This window comes from Zonotrichia leucophrys, chromosome 9, assembly GCF_028769735.1.
Source record: "Zonotrichia leucophrys gambelii isolate GWCS_2022_RI chromosome 9, RI_Zleu_2.0, whole genome shotgun sequence".
NCBI lineage: Eukaryota > Metazoa > Chordata > Aves > Passeriformes > Passerellidae > Zonotrichia > Zonotrichia leucophrys.
This window is the reverse complement of record NC_088179.1, coordinates 2,195,286-2,208,805: the sequence shown is the minus strand read 5'-3', so window position 1 is coordinate 2,208,805 and position 13,520 is coordinate 2,195,286. Positions and strand designations below refer to the sequence as shown.

General features: G+C 46.3%; 1 long non-coding RNA gene across 1 annotated transcript; it reads left to right on the top strand.

The window, feature by feature from the left end:
• The first annotated feature begins 707 nt into the window (after positions 1 to 707).
• On the top strand, positions 708 to 12,320 carry LOC135451942 (uncharacterized). The gene is made up of 3 exons (XR_010441486.1): positions 708 to 852; positions 11,872 to 11,953; positions 12,048 to 12,320. It is a non-coding gene; the product is annotated as an uncharacterized LOC135451942 (long non-coding RNA).
• The last annotated feature ends 1,200 nt before the right edge of the window (positions 12,321 to 13,520 follow it).

The window sequence follows — 13,520 nt, the reverse complement described above, 5'->3', positions numbered from 1 at the left end:
GAGCTGCTCTCTGGGAAGCCTCCTGCTCCCTGGCCCCCCAGCTGGGGCTGAAGAAGCCCCAAGGGCTGCTCAGAATCACAGAATTCACAGAATGACCAGGCTGGGAGAGACCTTCAAGATCATTGAGTCCAGCCCCAACAGCTCCTAAACCCTGGCACCCAGTGCCACATCCAGGCTTTGTTAAACACACCCAGGGTTAGGGACTCCACCACCTCCGTGGGCAGAACATTCCAGAACTTTATCAGCTCTTTGCTGCCCTGGGCAAACACCCCTGGCCCATCCCTGCAGTGTGCCTGTGCCACTGGAGGGGCCTGGAGCACACAGGGCTGGCAGCACAGAGCTGTGAGATCTGTCCAGCCCCACTGCACAGGGTGCCACTGACACTCCCTGCCCCTCCAGAGCACCATGCAAGTGACAATTGAGTTTATTTTGGTGATCCTGCCTTGCCCTCCTCCCCCAGAGTAAGCTGAGACTGAGGCTGGCACCCCTGAATTAGGCCAAGCCACGAGGCTGCTCAAATTATGAATCCCACCCCTCTAATCCTTGCCTTGGGGCTGTTATAGCTTTGTGTTTTCCAGTTCAATCCTCATCAAGACACTGACTAGATGCAGGTGTGGCTGCAGGTGCAGCTGCTTAGGTGTCTCCATCCCCACTGATGCCTCCCCAAGCCCTCAAACCAGGGGCAGGAGCACAAGGATTCTCTCTGCTGCTGCTCTCTGTTCCTGTGAGGAGCTTTCACTGTGCTGGGTTCTGCTGAGGAGAGATTTCCTCAAAGGGAAAGCCCTTGATCCCTTCAGGGCCGGAAGCTTCAACTCCTGTCTTGTGGCTTTGATCTATCTGGGATACAAACAGGTATTTTCCACATGCTGATTTTAGTGGAATGAGCAGAATGAAAGGAGGAATCCATTTGTTATGTGGGAGTGCTTTAAGGAAGGACTTTTCTGGGTGTTTCAGAGTTTTCTGTTGAATCTTTGGTTTTAAAAACCAACCAAACAAAAAGATAAATGAATGTCACTGCTATTTGTGGTAACTTCAGCCTCCACTTTGCAGGAGGGATATACTGAGAAACTAGTGGGACAATTAATCACTGTATGATTAACCTAAAGAGGTGGTTCCCTTCAATACTTCCAGGACAGCTGGCTTCAGTTCCTGCTGGAAAAAGCTGCCTGAGAGGATCTGGAGGCAGGAGGGTTAAAAGGAGAGGCTGCAGTGGGCACTGAGCACGGGTGAAGATGTGAGCCTGCACACCTGGGGAAGCAGGGGGTTGGTTTTATCCAGGTGGTCATAGCATGCTGTTCCCTGGAGTAAACTGACTGACATTTTCAATTTAAAATTCTGTGGTTAAATTAATGAAGTTAAGGTTTTGATTGTGGAGATTTATTTCCTCTACGAGATGGGCACTCTAGTAATTTTAAGGTTATTTGCCTTCAATTAGAGGAAAAATAAAAATATAAAGGAGAATTTGCAGCTGGAGAAGGGAAGATGAGAATGTAAAGACTTTAACTGGGCACTGGACATTTCTGGAGAAAAACACTTCTGTGGAGAAGTTGTGTTCATTGGGAACTGTGTTCTAAAGGCATTTCAGTGTATTTTGTAGGTCTCTGTAGTGCATGTTTTTGCTCCTTGCAGAGCTCAGTCCTGCTGGCCCAGTGGGCACTGGAATACAAAAGGAGACATTGGGTGTCAAACCACCCAAGAGCTACACCATGGGAACACTCAGAGCTGCTTTTGGGAGGATCAGCAACTCTCTAAAGGACCCATCTGGGTCTGGGCAAAGGCACTGTTGATTTAATAATCCCTAATGAAATACAAGGGGTGTGTTTGCCATTAAAGTGTGAGACTTTGTGCAGTTGATGACTTTCAACGCTTGACACCTTTTTGTTTGGACATATGAGAGTTAATGCAAACCTCATGTACCACCTACCTGCATTCCAGCCTGGCTTGGTTTCCAGGGTGTGAAAGGGCTCCCTTAGAAGTTGTTAAGCTCAGGGACATAAGTATGGAAACAAACATTTTTTTGGTGGGGACTAATGGAGTGACTCCTATTGCAGAAGCCTGCAATAAAAATATGGGAGGTCTGGCATTCTGTGTTCCTAGAATTTGGCAGGCAGTCTCCTTGCAATATTTTAACCCTTCACTGAGGTGTGGCCCCTGCAGCTTTTGCCATGGTTAACGGATATTTGCTAATAAATATCTCTGGCTGTACTGATCTAGGTGGGTGCTCCTGAAGCACACTGTGAGGGTCTCAGAAGGAGCAAATCTCCTCTGCTGGGTCTCTGAGATGTCAGCCCCTGCCCTGCTTCCCACCCCTCAGCAAGGGTGTCCATTTCCCCTTTCATCACAAGGTGTGGATTTCCTATTTTTTAAATTTTCCCTTGATTTCTCTTCCACAGTGCAATGGTGTGCTGAGGGGAGGGAAGGCCATCTGAATTCAGCTGGATGTCACCTGAAGACAGTCCAAATGTTGAAGTTTTCTCGTTCTCCCTTGACAATAACTCCTCCCTGAGGAGCACCAGGCTGTGCTGGTTGGAACCTGGGGGCTGCCACGTTCCCCTCAGTCCCTTGACCTTCCCAGACCTCAGGCTTGGAGAGAACTCCTCAGGTTGGGAGAGAGGTACAGAGAGCCCTAGAAATGCCCATCTCAGGCCAGGGAGCCTGGTGAATCATGGAATGCTTTGGGTTGGAAGGGACCTTTGTGACTATCATGTTCTACACTAATTATGGGCAGGGGACGCCTTCCTCTAGCCCAGGCTGATCAAAGCCACTTCCAGCCTGATCTTACACACTTCCAGGGATCCAGGGGCAGCCACACCTTCAGGAAACCTGTGCCAGATCCTCACCACCCTCACAGTAGAGAACTTCTTCCTAATATGTATTGAATACATATTCAATATGTATGAGTCCAATACTGGCCCTTGTTGATTTTTTGGTGTTATTCCCTATATTCTGACCCAGAGGGGTGGACTTTGAGGATGCTTTTTCGAACTCTGTATTCCAAGTGTGTGCAAGCCAAGCTTTCACAAGGGGAGTGAGGCTCCTGCTCCCACAGAGCCCTTTGCTGCTGCTCTGTAGCTCATGGTGTTCCCAAACTGGCATTTCCCAGGGAAACTGGGCAATGAGGAAAGTGCAGGAGTGATGAGCATGACTGGGGCACCAAGGGCTGAGGGCTGACTGTGTTTGCCCTGTTCCATTCCAGCCTGTTCAGCTGGAGAGCTGATAAAGCACATTGGTCTCAGGAAAGAAAAATGTCACAGACATCTTTTATGAAAAATCCTTTCCTTAGGATTTTTCCTCCTGAGAAGCTGGGAGGCCTCAGGAACAAAATGTAAACAATGATTATCTGCTGCTGTGGAATGCAACAGGTGCATCTGTGATTGGTCTCATGTGGTTGTTTCTAATTAATGGCCAATCACAGTCAGCTGGCTCGGACTCTGTGTCAGAGACACAAGCCTTTGTTAGCATTCCTTTTTTTTTCTATTCTTAGCCAGCCTTCTGATGAAATCCTTTCTTCTATGCTTTTAGTATAGCTTTAATGTAATATATATCATAAAATAATAAATCAGCCTTCTGAAACATGGAGTCAGATCCTTGTCTCTTCCCTCATCCTCAGACCCCTGTGAACATGGTCACAGAAGAAAAGGACCTGGCAGGGGGCCAGTTAATGCAAAAAGCACCAAGGACTGAGCCTGGAACATAAAACACAAGTTAGAAATGGGAAACTCCCCAAAGCTTGTCCTGTGTACAACTCTCCAGTGCATCATTCCCTCTCTCATCCCTGGCTCCTGGGGAGCAGGGCTGCTTTCTCTGGAGCACACTAGCAGGGCAAGGTGCTCCTGGAGGCCAGGGCTGCCATGGCTGGGCCTGAGCGAGGTGGGTTTGGAAACAGAAATGCTGCTAAAGCTGTTGAGTGAGCTCATGAGGAGGTGGCTGGAATGTTTTAAGCTCCTGGGTTTACTGCCTGCCTAGGCAAACCTCCTGTTTGCACAGCACTTCCCAGGGGAAGGGAATCCTCCAGGCTGAGCCCTGGTGGTGGTGGTGATGCCTGGAACCCCAGTCGGGGGTATTTGCTGGGTGCCCAGGACAAAGGAGGAATTGATGAATCTGACTCCATGTTCTCATAAGGCTAATTTATTATTTTATGATATTACTATATTACATTAAAGAATGCTCCACTAAAGAATAGAGAAAGGATGCAAACAGAAGGCTACAAAGAATTTTAATGAAAACCTGTGACTCCTTCCAGAGTCCCAACACAGCCTGGCTGTGACTGATCATTGAATAAAAGCAATTCACATGAAACCAATCAAACATTTACCTGTTGGATAAACAATCTCCAAACCACATTCCAAAGCAGCAAAACACAGGAGAAGCAAATGAGATAACACTGTTTCCATTTTTCTCTGAGGCTTCTCAGCTTCCCAGGAGAAGAATCCCAGGCAAAGGGATTTTTCCAGAAAATATGACAGGACACCAGTCCAGCAGGAAAGCAGGACAGCAGCCTTGGGCACAGAGGGTCCTGTGTGCTCACCTGGGCTTTGGAGGAGCTACAGATGAACCCCGGCCATAAATGTGTGTTGGGGTGTTTTTCCCTAAGCTGGACTGGAAGTTGATTAAGTTATGGAACAAGAATTTCTCTTTCAAAATTTGCTTTGCAGCTTCAAAATAGCTCTGTGTAACCTGGGGTGCAGTGGCCTTCTGTGACCATTATTGTTATTATCATTATCATATTATTGTGAGCACCTTTGATTGTGACAGCAAGCTCAATTATTTAATTATGGGTTCCTGATAACCTTGAATTCTGTATGTGTCCTCATGACTTTTTATTCATGAGCACATTTGAAGACTATTTTGTGCTAGTGATCTAGAATAAGAGTCCTTTTTTTCAACAAGTACATGAGAGCTCTCTTGAAAATTCTCACTTGAAGTTTTGTTTGTGATTGCTTGTGTTAGTTGTGGTTGTAAGACAGAAAGTATACAGTTTGAGAGCTAATGTGTAATTAATGTTCATATAATTAATACTGAAGGGACTAGTAAGTAGGCCAGTTCTAAAATTCTGCTAGTTTAAAAGAGTTGGAGATACACGTTTGTGTGGAGATGCAATGTTTGTGTGTTAAATTGACTTCTATTTATAGACAAGAGGCAATGCACTTTGGTTTAAACACCAAAGTTCTGTGTCTGTGAGCTGCTCCTGGCCTGTCTTGACCAGGATTTTACCAATCCTGCACAAATATTCTGTGACACTGCAATGCTCTTTACTATAACCAGTAAATTGTTATTAAACCAGATAAATAAATGTAAATTCTGCATAAATACATGGACAGGAATAAGCCCTATCTTAGATCCAGGGAGATGACTAAAGATATTATATATAATATATTATTAATATGTTAATATTATATATTAAATATATTCTATATTTTAATATTACACTTATTACTATTTAAATCAAAGCAGCATTTTGGTCCACAATTCCCCATGGTTACAGAGGTTATTTTTTTTTCCACCAGAGAATGATTCTGTCTGGTGGAAAAATGAAAATAATTCTCTCTGGTTTTAAATCTATCACTTGCACCTACATGTCCTAAAAATGGTTAGCTAGTTCAGGGAGTTAACTCCCAATTCCAGGAAAAATTACCCAGGTCTCTTTAAGATAAATTCAGAGAAAAAAAAATTAGAGATATTTGTGGTATTTGTTGAGAAGAAGTTCTAAAATAATTGAAGGGCTTTTTACTAATCAGAAGTATTTCACAAAAGTGTTTCAATTTCCTTCTTATAAGGTTAGGAAATTTGTAATCCAAATGAAGCTGTCTGTTCCTGTGGGAAGCAGGAAGCTTGTTTCCCCAAGTGTGTTTATCTAAGGAAATCCATAGTTACTCTGTCAGTACCTGGTGCTCATCTGCTATAAAATTCCACATTCACGTGTACCATTTATTTACCTCATTTCCACACAGCGCTGACAGTACGCACTGAGCTATCCCATTGTCGGGATGTGGGCAGGATTTACCAGGTGCCAGGAGAGGGCACCAGACTGCAGTGACAGCGCCCGTGTCCCGCGGTGTGCGGGCACCGCTGCTGGGCACCTCTGCGGGACTGGGGTGCCCCTTCCCCGGGATGGCAGGGCAGGGATGTCCTGTAGGGTTGACGGGGGTTGCACGGTCAGGACGGACGGAGACGAGAGATCTCTGGAGCCAGGGCTGGGAACTTGTGGTTTATTGCCAAGGGCCTGGGTGCAGGGCCCTGCTGGGATTTGGGGTTCATTGCAAAGGGCCTGGGGGCAGGGCCCTGCTGGGATTTGGGGTTTATTGCAAAGGGCCTGGGGGCAGGGCCCTGCTGGGATTTGGGGTTTATTGCAAAGGGCCTGGGTGCAGGGCCCTGCTGGGATTTGGGGTTTATTGCAAAGGGCCTGGGTGCAGGGCCCTGCTGGGAGCTGCCAGGCACAGCTCAGAGCAGGCCCGAGAGAAGAGAGGGGTAGAGAGGATGAGAGGGTAAGAAGGGAAGAGTGTAAAAGGCAAGAGGTAAGAGCTAAGGCAGCGAAGTTCCCATTACAATACCATAAATCCTCTGTGTTGAATATTCTGATTCTCACTAACCAGTCTAGTACAATATACAAATCCTATAGCATTTACATACAGCCTGTAAGAATCACTACATTACCGTACTGTGTTACATTTTAAACCCTAAAAACTCCTCTTTGGGCCCCTTCTGCCAAGCTCTAGGGTCTGCTCTGACCCTTGGAGCTGTCTGCAAGCAGAGGGTGTTGTTCCATCAAAAGGGGATTACCTTCAGCTGGCCACCTCATTGTTTTCCCGTTGTTCAGTAACTAAGGGATCTCAAAGCTTGTTTTCATTTTAATCTCGCTTGTAGTTTCTATATTCTCAAAATCTTTTGCCAGGCAATCATATTTATAAGGCTTTCCTGCTTCATCTTCCCCAACAATGCCCCTTCCTCGGGATGGCAGGGCCAGGACAGGGGTGACTCTCCCTGGGATGGCAGCTCTTGGTGCAGGGTGACCCTGCCTGTGCACAGTGCTTGTGCGTTCTGTTAGAGCTGCCACACCTGGGCCTTTGGGCATGTGGGGTTTTGGGAATGGGGGCTTGTTTATGTGGCTTTTGGGAATGGGGTTTGTTTATGTGGGATTTTGGGCATGGGAGTTTATGTGGGGAACTTTTGGGAATGGGGGTTTGTCTCTGGGGGTTTTGGGAATGGGGATTGTTTATATGGATTTTAGGCATGGGTTCATCTGTGTGGGCTTTTGGGAATGGGGTTTGTGTGGGCTTTTGGGAATGGGATTTGTTTATATGGGTTTTGGGCATGCGGGTTTGGGATTTGTTTCTGTGGGGGCTTTTGGGCACGGGGCTTTGTCTGTGTGGGGTTTTGGGCATGGGGGTATGTTAATGTGGGATTTTGAGCATGGGATTTGTCTGTGTGGGGTTTGTCTTTGTAGGGTTTAGGGCATAGGGGTTTATGTGGGGAACTTTGGAAATGGAGTTTTGGGCATGGGGTTTGTGTGTGTTGCTTTTGGGCACGGGGTTCATCTCTGTGGGCTTTTGGGCACGGGGGTTTGTCTGTGTGGGGTTTTGGGCACGGGAGTTTGATAATGTGGGATTTTGGGCATAGGGGTTTGTCTGTGTGGGGTTTGTCTGTGTGGGGATTTGGGCATGGGGTTTGTTTGTGGGGGCTTTTGGGAACAGGGTTTGTTCGTGTGGAGCTTTTGGGTATGGGGGTTTTTTTGTGGGGGTTTGGGAATGGGGGTTTGTGTGGGGATTTGTTTGTGTGGTGTTTGGGGTGCGAGGGTTTGTCTTTGTGGGGTTTTGGATTTGGGGGTTTATGGGGGGAACTTTTGGAAATGGAGTTTTGGGCATGGGGTTTGTGTGTGTGGCTTTTGGGAATGGGATTTGTGTGGGCTTTTGGGCACGGGGATTTGTCTGTGTGGACTTTGGGGCATGGGGTTTGTCTGTGTGGGGTTTTGGGCATGGGGCTTTATGTGGGGAACTTTTGGAAATGGAGTTTTGGACATGGGGGTTTATGTGTGGGCTTTTGGGCATGGAGTTTGTCTGTGGAGGTTTTGTGTGGGATTTTGGGAATGGGGGTTTGTGTGGGGATTTGGGCATGGGGGTAGCTCTGTATGGGGGTTTGGGCATGGGGTTTTGAGAAGGGGGGTTTATGGGGGGAACTTTTGGGAATGGGGTTTTGGGCATGGGGGTTGCTCTGTATGGGGTTTTGGGAACGGGGTTTGTTAGTGCGGAAGGATTTGGGGCATGGGGGTTTGTGCATGAAGGAATGATCCAAGTCTGAGCTATCACAGAAAGATGGAGCAGTCAGGAGCTGAGCTCTTGCAGCCATGTGTCCCTGTGTCCTGTTCAGCCCCACTCAGTGCCAGGCTGGGGCACAGCTGAGCATGGGAGATGATGGCAGGTGAACCCTCCTGCCCAGGGAGTGCAGGAGTGCCCGGGGCCAGGGAAGGGTGACCCAGGATGTGTCCCCAGGGCCTGGCCTGGGGGACATCCCTGCCTGTGCTCTCCCATCTCCCTGCTCTCTCCTGAGGCTGCTCTTTGCTGCTTTGCCTTAATTAAGTGGATGGGAGCTTGGTGGACTTTTCCTGTAATCCAGTCAATGGCTTTTTGAATAAAATAGAGTATCTCTTTAGAACCCTATGAATAATTAAACTGTAATTCTGATCCTCTGTTAATGGAAAATAAATGTCTACAGAGACATGTCACAGTGGAACCTTAATTATTGTACCTAGAGAATACTTACAGCTGACTTTTTTGCACACCTATATAGAAACACATTAATAATATTTAGGCTGAAATACAGAATTTGACTGCCCCTAGTTTCCTCTAATTCTTTAGAATGAACGATTAGCTCCTATTATTGGCTACACTTTCACTCTTCAGAAGCTTTAACGAACTGAATGTATCAGGATTTCATAACATGGTTATCATCCCTTCCCTAATTTACTCTGATCATGTGCCTTCATGGATTCTTTGACTCTCTTGACTTCACTGGGAATTGAGGAGAGCCAGCTCTTCAAAGAGCTGGCCTCACAGCTAATTTGCATCCTGAAATTGGCATTTCTATTAAATTACAAAAAAGGCTGTCTTGGTGAGACCTGTAAAAGTTCCTGCACCATGAGCAGAGCTCTGATTCTGCTGCAGAGCTGAGATCTGACTTTGGGAGCTGATGTAAAAACACTTCTATGTAGACACTCTTACTCAGAGCTTTCAAATTGTGAAACTGATTGCCAGCTACCAGAATTTCCTATTGGACCTGCTTTTCTTTTTCTAAATACTTAGTTTGAAATCCTCTTTTATCTAATATATTACCTTCCTCATGACTTTGGGTGTGACCTGTGTCTAAGCTGCTTGCTTTGCTTCCTGGAATAGGCCCCATTCAGGTGTCACTGAGGGGTCTGAGCATTCCAGAAGCTTCCAGAAGCTTGGGGATGGACAAGGTCATCACTGCCTGAATCAAACTCCCACCCTGTTAAACCAAGTCTGGGGAGCAGCCCAGTGGAGGCTGGTGAAGGCTGGCTGTTGCAAATATCTTTTATGAAAAATCCTTTCCTTAGGATTCTTCCTCCTGAGAAGCTGGGGGGCCTCAGGAACAAAATGTAAACAATGATTATCTGCTGCTGTGGAATGCAACAGGTGCATCTGTGATTGGCCCATGTTGGATGTTTGTAATTAATGGCCAATCAAGGCCCAGATGGTTTGGACAGAGAGCTGAGCCACAAACTTTTGTTATCATTCTCTCCTATTCTATTCTTAGCTACCCTTCTGATGAAATCCTTTCTTCTATTCTTTTAGTATAGTTTTAATGTAATATATATCACAAAATAATAAATCAAGCCTTCTGAAACATGGAGTCAGATCCTCGTCTCTTCCGTCAAACAAAAACCCCTGTGAGCACGGTCACAGCTGCCTTGGGTGGCATTCTCTTGCTCTCTCTGTTCTGGAGCAGGTCTGGAAATGGGAGCTGGCAGAAACCCTTGGCTGAGCTGGAGCTTTCTGTGCCTGCGGAGCTCCACTCTCCTGTCCTCAGAGTCTGTTGTTGGGTGTTTTTGCTGCTTCAAGTAGTGGCACAACATTTAGTAACATGTTTCTGTAAAGATTTTTGTACCAGCAGGATTATTTTGGTGGTCTTTGCTTTGCTTTTATCCAAAATAGGTGAAGGAGTTTCAAGCTGTTGGATAATTATTCCCAAAATTAAGAGTGTGTATCAGGCTTAATTGTTATTCTTGAAAGCACCAAGCAGCTGAAAGGAAAACTTCAGCCCACAAACTCTATTTTTGCCAGCTTGGGAGCCAAAAGCAATGGTACCATTGCCCCAGCTGTTGCTGTGGGCATCCTTTTCCATCTAAAACAGAGGATTGTGCACTTACAGCTTTAATATATCAGGATGGAAGGGTCTTTTCTGTCCTTAAACTAATGGGTGCTCTCTGACAGCTTTCCTGTTCCCTCCCCAGCCTCTTCTGTGATTTGGAACTTGTGCAGCAGCTTCAGCCAGCAAAGGCTGAGAGCAGCTCTTGCCTTGATTTTTCTTGCATGGAACTGATAAAGTATTCCTGGCCACAAGTTGTGTGAAATACTGCAGAGCACCTGCAGGAGGGAATTAAGTCACCCCTCCTGAGTTGTGGTTCTTCAATTAATCTTTACACTGGGCACATACATCAATAGTACACAGTTCATACAGGGTGACAACAATACTAAGAAATGATAAGAAAATTAGGACTGAGGCTGGACTGAATTTTTATAAGGAGGCATAAAGGCAGGCATGAATATTTACTTGTTTTCTTTTGTATTGTGCCTGACCTTGGCCCAAGTTCTGAAAGTCTCCATGAGAGCTGAGATGGTCTTGTCAAACCCAAACCTCAGCTTTTGCCAAAGAGTTTGAGAAGGATTTTTGTTCCCTGTCACCTGTCTCAATTTTCTGCAACAGCTCCTGGTTTCTTTCATAATATTTTCCTGACTTTTATTGGCCACAGGGTCCTCAAGGCACCAAATGCTAATCCTGCCTCTGGTCCCAGTTCTCATCTGCAGGGCTGAAGCAGTGCAGGAGGTGCAGATGTGGGGGGCTGCAGGCTCTGGGGCTCTCTGAGTGTGAGGGAAGAGCTGTGGCATTTAATCTTGATAGATCCAACGCTGGAAAGGATGTCTGTGTTCAGCAAAGGCTCTGCACTCCCTGTTCAGAGTGACAAAATTAAGACTCTTTAATTAACCTGGCTGTTCTCCTTAAGCAGATATCAGGCAAGGGCCCTTTTTGTCCACTAAGGGTGAGGATGACAATGGTCCTGCTGCTGCAAGGGGACAGTCAGCCCTGGTGGCTCCCTGAGGTGTCCTGGAGGATGATTCAGCCTCTCTCAGAACTGTGAAGGCTCTCCTGGATTTTGCTGCCCAGCCCCTGAGCTGCTGAAGGACTGGGGCACAGCTTCAGCTGGATCTGCTGTGCTCAGTTGTCGCAGACAGCTTTTATGGAAAATCCTTTCCTTAGGATTTTTCCTCCTGAGAAGCTGACAGGCCTCAGGAACAAAATGTAAACAATGGTTATCTGCTGCTGTGGAATGCAACAGGTGCATCTGGGATTGGTCTCATGTGGTTGTTTCTAATTAATGGCCAATCACAGTCAGCTGGCTCAGACTCTATGTCTGAGACAGAAGCCTTTGTTATCATTCCTTTCTATTCTTAGCTTAGCTAGCCTTCTGATGAGAACCTTTTCTTCTATACTTTTCATATAGTTTCAATGTAATATATACCATAAAATAATAAATCAAGCCTTCTGAAACATGAAGAGATCCTCGTCTCTTCCCTCATCCAAAAACCCCTGTGAACACCATCACACTCAGTACGTTTTGTCTTGATTTTTGGGCAGGTTTTAACCTGGAGTACTCCAAGTGATTGCCTTATGCCACCTCAGGGTGAGGATGGGATTATGCTGAGCCGTTGGGAGGAAGGTAAATAGGCAGGAGTGCCTTCCCTGTTTGTGCTTCCAGATAATCCAGGATCACCTATGTGTTTTAGCTCACAAACCCCTGTTTGTGGTTCCAGATTATCCAGGATCACTCCCCTGCTTGGCTCTGGTGCTGCTTTAGAGGGCATAGGTTTACGAGGAGTTCATTACCTATCCCTCAGCCTTCTTGCACCAGCAGAGCCTGGTGTGATGAGGAAAGAGCTTGGCAGGTGAAGAGCAGAGCACAAAGGCAGCAAATCAGAATAGCAGTGACCTGAGCTGCAAGGGCTCCTGCTGCAGTCCCAGTCACACTGTGCCTTCTGCATGTTGGCTTTTGAGGAATATGTGTAACTCACTGGGGTTTGTCTGTCCTTTCCAATAAACTTTCTGTGCTTTCAGGCTCTGTGGCAGCATTCATTCCTCACTGACTCCATGGAAGCCTCCCTGTAAAATGGCCATATGTTGTCTGATTATCCAGACTACCTATGGAACTCCCACATGTTTTCTTCCAGCCTGGTAGCTTATTGCTATTCCTTCTGCTGGGCTAATAATGCCACTTTAATGCCCATATTAATCTTTTTTTTTTCCTCTGCAAGTGTCACTGTTCCCTATTCTCACTTTTTTTTTCATGTGAAATGCTCCATTAACTGTGATGATGTTCACAGGGGTCTGAGGATGAGGGAAGAGATGAGGATCTGACTCCATGTTTCAGAAGGCTTGATTTATTATTTTATGATATATGTTATATTAAAACTATACTAAAGGAATAGAAGAAGGATTTCATCAGGAGGCTGGCTAAGAATAGCAAAAGAAGGAATGATAACAAAGGCTTGTGTCTGGGACAGAGAGTCCGAGCCAGCTGACTGTGATTGGCCATTAATTAGAAACAACCACATAAGACCAATCACAGATGCACCTGTTGCATTCCACAGCAGCAGATAATCATTGTTTACATTTTGTTCCTGAGGCCTGTCAGCTTCTCAGGAGGAAAAATCCTAAGGAAAGGATTTTTCATAAAAGATGTCTGTGACAATGAAGTCCTTCCTTTCACCATCAAAATCCTTTCTCAAACACTTCCTTTTTGCCAGTAATGCTGAATACATGCTCCCCCTTCATGCACAGGGATGGCCCCTGGATCAAACCATGCCAGTGTCATTGAGAAGTACCAGACCTGCCTCTCCTGCTCTGGGCTGTTCCTAGATCTGCATTCCCACTGGAGGCTTCCTCCCAGTGTGCCCATTCCATGCAGGGCAGGGGCTCTGTGTCCCCTGTGTGATGTGCTGTGGCACTGCTGCTCTGCTCCCTGGGAGGAGAGAGAGCCACTGACTTCAGTGGATTGTGTCACTGCAGAGCAGGAGCACTTCTGCTGCATGGTTTGGTATCAAAATCTCTTGTTCTGCCACCAGAAGCTTGTTTGAAACTGGAGGTTTTGAGAGAGTGAGGAAAAGGTGGGGAATGGCTGGAGAGAAGAGAAGGTTGTAAAGCTGGTGGTTGAATTATCTCATGGTGCTTCATGGGCACTTGAGAATGTTATTTTTTTACTGCAAGCTCCCAGGGGAAGCTGTGACTGA